Source organism: Euleptes europaea, chromosome 18, assembly GCF_029931775.1.
Source record: "Euleptes europaea isolate rEulEur1 chromosome 18, rEulEur1.hap1, whole genome shotgun sequence".
NCBI classification, from domain to species: domain Eukaryota; kingdom Metazoa; phylum Chordata; class Lepidosauria; order Squamata; family Sphaerodactylidae; genus Euleptes; species Euleptes europaea.
Window position 1 is genome coordinate 22,845,183 of NC_079329.1, and position 9,543 is coordinate 22,854,725.

Here is a 9,543-nt window from a genome sequence, read left to right on the forward strand (position 1 = left end):
TTTGAAAAGGCCCATTGGCTGCTTTGTGGAATGGAGGCTGGTGTGAACAAGATCTTGGGGGACGGGTGGACCGTTAAGTTAAATATGAGCAGCCGGTGTGATGCAGCGACCAAAAAAGGCTAATGCGATCGTGGGGTGCATCAACAGAGGCATAACATCCAAATCGCAAGATGTCATAGTTCCGTTGTACACTGCATTGATCAGGCCACACCTGGAGTACTGTGTGCAGTTCTGGAGGCTTCACTTCAGAAGGGACGGGGACAGAATGGAGCGGGTGTAGAGGAGAGCCACAAGGATGATCAGGGGCCTGGTGTCAGCGAGGGCATGCAATCGGACCCGGGATAGCGAGGTGACTTTCGTTTCATCTCTCCTTCCCGTGGGAAGGAAGAGGCAACAGCCAAAAGGCTCGAGAGATCTCCACTTCAAAGTGACTTCCTGATTGTAATCCTGCTCTGATCTTAAGGTGTGAATTCTCTCTCTTGGTATTGGGGAACCTCTGATGTTTTGCATTTCAAAGATGTTACTTGTAAACATGCTAGCGTGTGTACTCTATAAGAATACCCTCCAAATGATTTGGCGCCATTGTAACGTTGTGTTTCATAGATTACTGTACCCTTCCTTTCAAATAAATTCTACTTTAACTCTCTGCTAACGTCTGGAGTAAAGTTGATGATTCCTGAGAGGCAACGGAGTCCTAGAATCTGACAGTACGTTACAATCTCAACCTTTTTTGTTTTCGGGTCAGAAGTAGTATTAGGATGTCTGTACCACCCTCGGGGCCGCTCAACGCGGGAGAGGAAAGTCGGCAGACTCCCGCTGATATTGAGGTTGGCCAAGGAGAAGCGACCCCGGAGCAGCGCCCACCCGGGCCTACCGATGTCCCTGGAAGGCTGACGTGGACCCCCCGACTCTCGGGGGCCGGGCAGCGGCAGAGAGCAGCGTCAGAACCAGGAGGCGACTTCTACCGGGGACCGCTGGCCGCTTGGTATGGAGAGGGGGAAGGGTGGCAGGACCCCACGCTCGCTCACACCCCTACCCTCACGGCAGAAGCGGCCACTCTGATACGCAGACAGAATCAGATGCTCGTTCTGCAGAATCGGGACCTGCAAACTCAGCTAGACACCTTGCAGCGGGATCTCGCAGCTGTTCTAGGGGCAGTGAGGGGGCTTGGACAGCCCGTGCAACCACCCCAAACGGATTCGCGGCCGACTACTGGACCGCTCGTTGTTGGGGAGGCTCCCACGCCCAGACGCCCTACGGCCAGAGACCTGAAGGTATCTTTCGACGGATCCAGCTCACAGTTGCCTCACTTCTTACTCCAAATTTCCGGCTTCATGAAGGACCAGGGGGAGACCTTTGCCTCGGAAGAGGCTCGGGTCAGGTATGTGATCAGCCTGCTGGAGAAGGAAGCGGTGGAGTGGGCAGTGACGGCGGCAGAGACTATGCCTAGGGTTTTGGCATCCCTGGATGAGTTCTTGTCCGCTCTGCGACGCAGGTTCGAAGACCCCCACCGGGGGGAAAAGGCAAAGGTTGCCCTGCGTCGTTTGAAGCAGGGAACCCGCTCAGTAAGTGAGTATGCACAAGACTTTTTATCTTTGTCGTGCAAGATACGGGAGTGGAGCGAGGCCACAAAGGTCCAGCATTTCCGCGAAGGGTTGCGGTGGGAAGTGCTGGATGGCTGTTTGACTTTGGGAGATCCAGAATCGGTGGAGGAGTGGATAAGTTTGGCAGCTCTGGTAGAGAATCGCAAGCTTACCCTCCAGTTCTCCAGGGATCGTCCTTCGAAGACAACCCCTATCCCGCCCGCGAGAGGGGACAACGCAGTAGGCCCCCGGCGAGAGGGAAGACATCGAGGAGTCTACAGTCTCGACAGGGCGCGTCGGTTCAGGGAGGGAGCTTGCCTTCAGTGTGGGAAGATGGGCCATTTTGCAGCAAAATGTACCAACACGCCGTCAGAAGGGACGAGCAACAGGGCGACACAAGAGCGGGAGGCGACACCACCTCGGAATCTGGAGCACAGGAGAGCGGAGGGGATGAACGGTCGCCGTGGGGCGGCGGCCCTGCAAGCTGAAACCTCATCGGATCTCCACAACCGTTGTACCCGAGATAGTTTCCGAAGCCCCTCACCGGCAAAAAACGAGGACGGCCTTCTGTGAGGGAACCGGCACAGAGGGCACCCGCGGAAGAAACCAAACCGGCTCCATGTAGGGTGAGTGATCAGGGAGAGACATTACTGATACCTGTGGTGTTACGAAACCCCCAAGGGGGGGAACCTGTGGCTGTTGTGGCTATAGTGGATTCCGGGTGCTCCCGGACCCTAATTGATCAGGCGGTGGTAGAGCGTCTGAAAATTGGGACTCGAGAACTGGACCAGTCCCTACACTTCCATCAAATGGATGGGAGTGACCTGCGGGGGGGGGGCCGGTTCATTTGCGCACTAGCAAGATGTGGTTGGGGGTGGGAAATCACTGGGAACAGATCCACTTCACGGTAGTTCCTAAAATTTCCTACCCGGTGGTGCTCGGCATCAATTGATTGGTGGGGCATAACCCGAGCATTGATTGGGAACAAAGGCAGGTGGTATTTGGAGCTCCCCAGTGCGAGAGACACAGCCGGGATGATTTACCTGGAGGGGAAGGGGGAGACGCCGCTGCTTTGGAGACGCCCACGTTACCCCCAGAGTATAGTGACTTTTCCGATGTATTTGAAGGGACGGATTGTGATTTATTGCCTCCTCATCGCACAACGGACTGTGCCATCGAACTGATTAAGGATGTGAAACCGTCCAAGGCTCGAGTTTATGCCATGAGTCCTCACGAGAAAACAGTGCTGCGAGAATTTCTGGACAAGAACTTGAAGCGGGGTTTCATACGGCCGTCCAAGGCTGCATTTTCTTCTCCCTGCTTCTTTGTGAAGAAGAAAGGTACATCTGATCTCAGACTGTGTGTAGACTACAGGGGGCTTAACGCGATTACTGAAACTAATGCCTACCCCCTTCCCTTAATCCCGGATCTCCTGAGTGCGTTACAGGAGGGTTGTGTTTTTTCGAAAATTGACCTGGCGGAAGCCTACTACAGGGTCCGGATCAAGGAGGGGGATGAAGCTAAAACAGCCTTTTCTTGTTGCTATGGTTTGTTTGAATTTTTAGTCATGCCATTCGGTCTGTCTGGGGGGCCCTCGTGCTTCATGCAATTAATTAATGAGATCCTACACGACCTCCTATTTAAAGGTGTAATAGTATTTCTCGACGATTTATTAATTTACTCCAAGGATCCCGCAGAGCACAGAGAGTTGGTGCGGGAGGTGTTGAGTCGTCTAAGGGACAATCATTTGTATGCTAAGTTATCAAAATGTGCATTCAACCAAGACCAATTGTCGTTTTTGGGTTATGTGATATCTCCCCAAGGGTTAAGCATGGATCCGGAGAAAGTGCAGGCAGTGTTAGAATGGGAACCTCCCAGAACTCGCAAACAAGTTCAGCAGTTTCTGGGGTTTGCGAACTTTTATAGAAATTTTATTCAGGATTTCGCTCAAATAGCCTTGCCTATTACTGATTTGCTTAAAACCAAGGGGAAGGGGCAAGAGGCCGCCTTTGCACAATACCAGGTACCTTGGACCGCCAGGTGTCAGGTGGCTTTCGAAATTCTTAAGGAGCGCTTTACCTCTGAACCCATTCTGGCGCACCCAGATTGCTCCAGGCCATTCACCTTACAGGTAGATGCCTCTGACAAGGCGATGGGAGGCGCGCTCCTTCAGAGGGATGATCAAGGGAGACTTAGACCCTGCGCATATTTTTCTAAGAAGTTCTCTGGCCCTGAACTCAACTGGCCAATTGGGGAAAAAGAGGCAATGGCGATTAAACATGCACTCACGGTTTGGCGACAGTTCCTGGAGGGGGCTGCCGAGCCCTTTGTGGTATGTACTGATCACCGCAACCTCGAATCTATTTTGGGTCAGCGGAAGCTGTCAGCCAAACAAGTGCGTTGGTCTACCTTTTTCTCTAAGTTTAATTTTACCATCAAACACATGCCTGGGAAAGAAAACTGCTTAGCAGACGGACTGTCTCGCATGCCGCAATATGAGTGTCAGGTTGAGCGGCCGGTGGGTTCTCTTTTCACACGGGAACACCTGGGTTTGACTGCAGAGGGGAATAGTGCAGGAGTTCTGACCAGAGCGCAAAGCCGCGCGGCGGCACAGGACTCGAGTTCGAGTTCCCCTCGTGAAGTGGTCGCTCCCACCTTCTCATCCCCAGCAGTCCCCGGAGAACTCTCAACCACTACCGCTGGGGAGGGGGGGGGAATCTCCCAAATAGAGCGAAGGGACCAGGCTGAAGGGCCGGTACCCACCCCCTTGCCGGGGTCGGATGCTGCCATTCCCCGCCTCTGGGCAGTTCCAGAAAGCCTCCCAGAGATAGTCAGGACGAGGTGGGGGGAGGCCCTTCAGCGAGAGCGGGAGGAAGAATCTATCCCGTCCCAGATGACGGACAAAAACGGTATCTGTAAGAACAAACATTACGTGCCCAGGGAACTGAGGCGGGAGATATTGGAACGGAGCCACAGTTCAACAATAGGGGGACATTTTGGGTTTGCTAAATCCTTACATCTAATAAGAAGACAGTTTTGGTGGCCTGGGATGCGCCAAGACATCGAAGTGTTTATCAAATCCTGCCCTGTGTGCGCAACTAGTAAACGTTTGATGGGAAAACCCCCGGGATTATTAAAGCCCCTAGAAACTCCCGAGGCACCCTGGCGAGTGATTGGGATGGATTTCATAACAGACCTCCCATCCAGTCAGGGGAAGACTGTCCTGTGGGTTATCACGGATCTTTTCTCTAAGCAAGTTCATCTCGTGCCGTGTGAAGGGATGCCATCTGCACATAAACTGGCTCGCTTGTTTGTGCACTGCATATTCAAATTGCACGGATTTCCACGGAAGGTCCTGAGTGACAGGGGCTCCGTGTTTGTGTCCAAGTTCTGGAAAGCGTTTTTAGGAATTGTAGGTGTGCAGTTGGGTTTGTCATCTGCCTATCACCCCCAGACGGATGGGCAGACCGAAAGGGTTAATGCGGTGATGGAATGTTATTTGCGTTGTTTTGTTAATTATCACCAAGACAATTGGGTTGATCTGCTGCCACTGGCAGAATATGCCTACAATAACTCGGTGCACTCTGCAACCGGGGTGAGCCCATTCAAAGCAGTTTATGGAATGGATTTTGGACCATTAGGGGCTGTACCCACCCCGCCAGAAGGCGATCCCCCCGAGGTGTCTAAATGGGCTCACACAGTGAGGAACACTTGGCCCTGGCTTGTAAAAAACCTGGAACAGGCTAAAGATAGGTACAAACTACAAGCAGACAAACACAGAACACCTCAGTGGGAATTGAGGGTCGGAGAAAAGGTGTATCTTTCCACTAAGAACCTCAGGTCTTTACGCCCGTGCAAAAAATTGAGCCAACGGTTTGTGGGCCCATTTTCTATCTCCAGAGTTATCAATGAGGTTACGGTAGAGCTGGAGCTACCCAAATCCTTACAAGGGGTGCACCCGGTGTTTCACGTGAGTCTACTAAAACCCTTTCTACAAGCACCAGAATGGCACCCCGAACCCGAAGCGGCAACTCCCATCATGGTACAGGGCGAACGGCACTTTGAAATCTCCAGGGTGCTCGATTCTCGGAGGCGCAGGGGCCAACTGGAATATCTTGTGCGTTGGAAACATTTAAATTCCAGTCACGATGAGTGGGTGTCCGCTGTTCACGTACAGGCTCCAACCCTTGTAACGGATTTCCATCGCCATTACCCGGACAAACCAGGAAATCTGGAGGGGGGGCCTTTGGGGAGGCGGAGTGTCAGCGAGGGCATGCAATCGGACCCGGGATAGCGAGGTGACTTTCGTTTCATCTCTCCTTCCCGTGGGAAGGAAGAGGCAACAGCCAAAAGGCTCGAGAGATCTCCACTTCAAAGTGACTTCCTGATTGTAATCCTGCTCTGATCTTAAGGTGTGAATTCTCTCTCTTGGTATTGGGGAACCTCTGATGTTTTGCATTTCAAAGATGTTACTTGTAAACATGCTAGCGTGTGTACTCTATAAGAATACCCTCCAAATGATTTGGCGCCATTGTAACGTTGTGTTTCATAGATTACTGTACCCTTCCTTTCAAATAAATTCTACTTTAACTCTCTGCTAACGTCTGGAGTAAAGTTGATGATTCCTGAGAGGCAACGGAGTCCTAGAATCTGACACCTGGAGACCAAGCCCTACGAGGAAAGGCTGAGGGAGTTGGGAACGTTTAGTCTGGAGAAGAGGTTGAGGGGGGGACACGATTGCTTTCTTTAAGTATTGGAAGGGCTGACACTTAGAGAAGGGCAGGGAGCTGTTCCTGTTGGCAGCAGAGGATAGGACTTGCAATAATGGGTTTAAATTGTGGGCGGAAAGGTACCAGCCAGATATTAGGAAAAATGTTTTTTACAGTAAGAGTTGTTCGACAATGGAATCAGCTTCCTAGGAGGGTGGCGAGCTCCCCCTCACTGGCAGTCTTTAAACAGAGGCTGGATAAGCACTTTTCAGGGATGCTCTAGGCCCTTGGTTCTCAACCTTTTTTGCTCAAATTCCCCCCGTTCACCATTGTTCAGAATATAATTCCCCCCTTCCCAAGATAGTCTAACTAAAAAAAAAAAAAAAAACCTAATTTTTTTTACAGATTGTACATAATCTACAGGACATCAAATTTTGGACCAACCCCCCACCCCGGAACCCTAAAATCCCCCCCCGGGGAGGAATTCCCCCCTTGATGAGAACCCCTGTACTAGGCTGATCCTGCATTAAGCAGGACTAGATGGCCTGTATGGCCCCTTCCAACTCTGTGATTCTATGATTCTATTTGGATGCTTGCTCAAAACTTGTGTGTGCATCTCAGTTCCTAGAAGGCCACTGAGCACACCCCGTTCCTTCACGGGACCAGCGTTTGGCCTGCTGGTTTCCTTCCCGGTGCAGATCAAGCAGCAGCGTCCACTTCGCCCCCCCCCTCCTTCCCAACTACTATTTCAGCTGATGTCCTCTGCAGTCAGGAAATATTTGCTCGGTTCATCTTGGCAGCCGTGTAGTTTACTGCTTTTTTGGGAAACGTATGGCGGCTGTGAAGTAAGCCAGGCTTGTGTCTGTGCGGTTACAGGGAGGCAGCGGCAAGACCCGTCTTTCGGGACAGGTGCCAGAAAACTGCGGTGCAGGGAGTGCTCGCCCAGGGCTTCGCTTGAACCAAGGTTTAGCCCGAAGACTTCTTTTGCAATGCTGTATCTACCGGTCTGGGACCTGAGAAGCAATACCTGAGTGTCTCTGAGCACGTGCAGAATGCCGTCCCAATATTATCGAATAGCTGCACCAATCTTCTCTCTATACATACATTTTTATCCTACCTAGGGGTGCCAGGTCCCTCTTCACCACTGGCAGGAGGTTTTTGGGGTGGAGCCTGAGGAGGGCGAGGTTTGGGGAGGGGAGGGACTTCAATGCCATAGAGTCCAATGGCCAAAGCGGCCATTTTCTCCAGGGGAACTGACCTCTATTGGCTGGAGGTCAGTTGTAATAGCAGTTTCTCCAGGTGAATTGATCTCTATCGGCTCTGGATCAGTTGTAACAGCAGAAGATCTCCAGCTAGTACCTGGAGGTTGGCAGCCCTATGGGGGATAGTCCCTGTATATTTTCCAGCATGGCTCCAAAAGAAGTTAGTTTTCTTCTCTCCTACCTTCCAAAAAGAATTTTTTGCTCAAGGACTCTTCATCCTGCCTATGAGACTGGCTGCTGGGTAGGGAGGTTTTTTTTTTTTGTTTTTGTATTAAATCTGTTGTTTATATGCCACTTCGAGACTCATTTGACCCAAAGAAAGGGTCTTAATCGGAAACAAATGACTAGTTTGCTACATGGTCATAATCACCCTTCTGAAACCAAGGCATCAATTTCTCATCAGTTCTGCAGTAAATCTTAGCATGCAGCGAATGTGTAGTAGCATGCGGTCTTTGATTGCCTCTGACAAATGACGTGCAGTCTGCTTTAGGAAATGTTGCAATAACTGCATTCATTCAATCTGTCTGTCACATTTTTTTTAATCCCACACTTCATCCCAAATTTATGTATTTGTTTACTTCATTTATACAGCAGTCTGAATAGCTAGAGCAAGCCTGATCTCCTTAGAGCTGGGAAGCTAAGCAGGGTTGGCCATGATTGGTTCTTGGATGGGAGACCACCAAGGAAAACTTGGGTAGCTACATCCAGGAAGGTAATGGCAATCCCCCCCCCTGCTCATCTCTATTGGCTGGAGATCAGTTGTAATAGCAGGAGATCTCCAGCTACTACCTGGAGGCTGGCAACCCAAACCTCAATGCCATAGAGTCCAATTGCCAAAGCGGCCATTTTCTCCAGGTGATCTGATCTCTATCAGCTGGAGATAGGGTTGCCAACCTCCAGGTACTAGCTGGAGATCTTCGGCTATTACAACTGATCTCCAAACCCCGCCCTCCTCAGGCTCTGCCCCAAAAACCTCCCGCTGGTGGTGAAGAGGGAGACCTGGCAACCCTAGGTGGAGATCAGTTGTAATAGCAAGAGATCTCCAGCTATTACCTGGAGGCTGGCAACCCTACTCAAAGAATGTCTGTTGTAGGGAGGGGAAGGGAAGGTGATTGTAAGCCGGTTTTATTCTCCCTTAAGTGGTAGAGAAAGTCACATATAATAACTAACTCTTCTTCTTCTTCTTCTTCTTCTCCTCCTCCTCCTCCTCCTCCTCATAACTGCTAAAGTGAAACACATAGACTCGGCCTCCTGCCTGCCTAGCCATTATTATTCGAGACAGCCTCCCCGGTCCTCAGCACCACTTCCCATTTGCGAACTAGAAAATAATTTGTTAACCGCAGTCCAGCATCTTCTCTCCTCACGAACCCACAGGAAAGAATTTATAGTGCCTTCTCGTGCCTGCGGCTGGAATCACGGAGGATGTGGGCAGGTTAGGCTGTGTATCAACAACTGGAAAATAGTTCTGGGGCTGTTGTCTCCTCGCAGAAATCTGTTTGAACTCCCTGCCTTATTTCACACAGTTATTTTCCAATGCTTGGGCCATGATGTTTGGAAGCGTCTCATAAGGATTCAAAGGCTATGCGTTCCACTCGTAACTTTCTAGAGAGTACCTGAAGGGGTTCATCTCTCGGGCACGTGAGGTTTGTTCCCCCCAAAATATGGCCACCGGCATGAAATGAAAAGGCAAAGTCATTGTACATTCATAGCGGTGAGCTGTTCTGATTCCCCCTGTATTCTCTGTGTGCCAGTGTGCTATACAGAAGCCATTGCAGTGTTTCCAGCTTTATGCGCACTGTTTCCCTAATGATCCATAAGGACAGCCTTGTGCATAGGAAGCAATAAAAACCTTTGGCTGTAACAGTCAAATCCCTTAAGGCTTACAGGCATTTAAATGTTTGGAAATATCAGATATCTAATAGCCAAATATGCCCCCCTCCCTCAGCTCACAAGGGGAGGGGCACACGGGGCTAAGAGAGATGTTTCTGC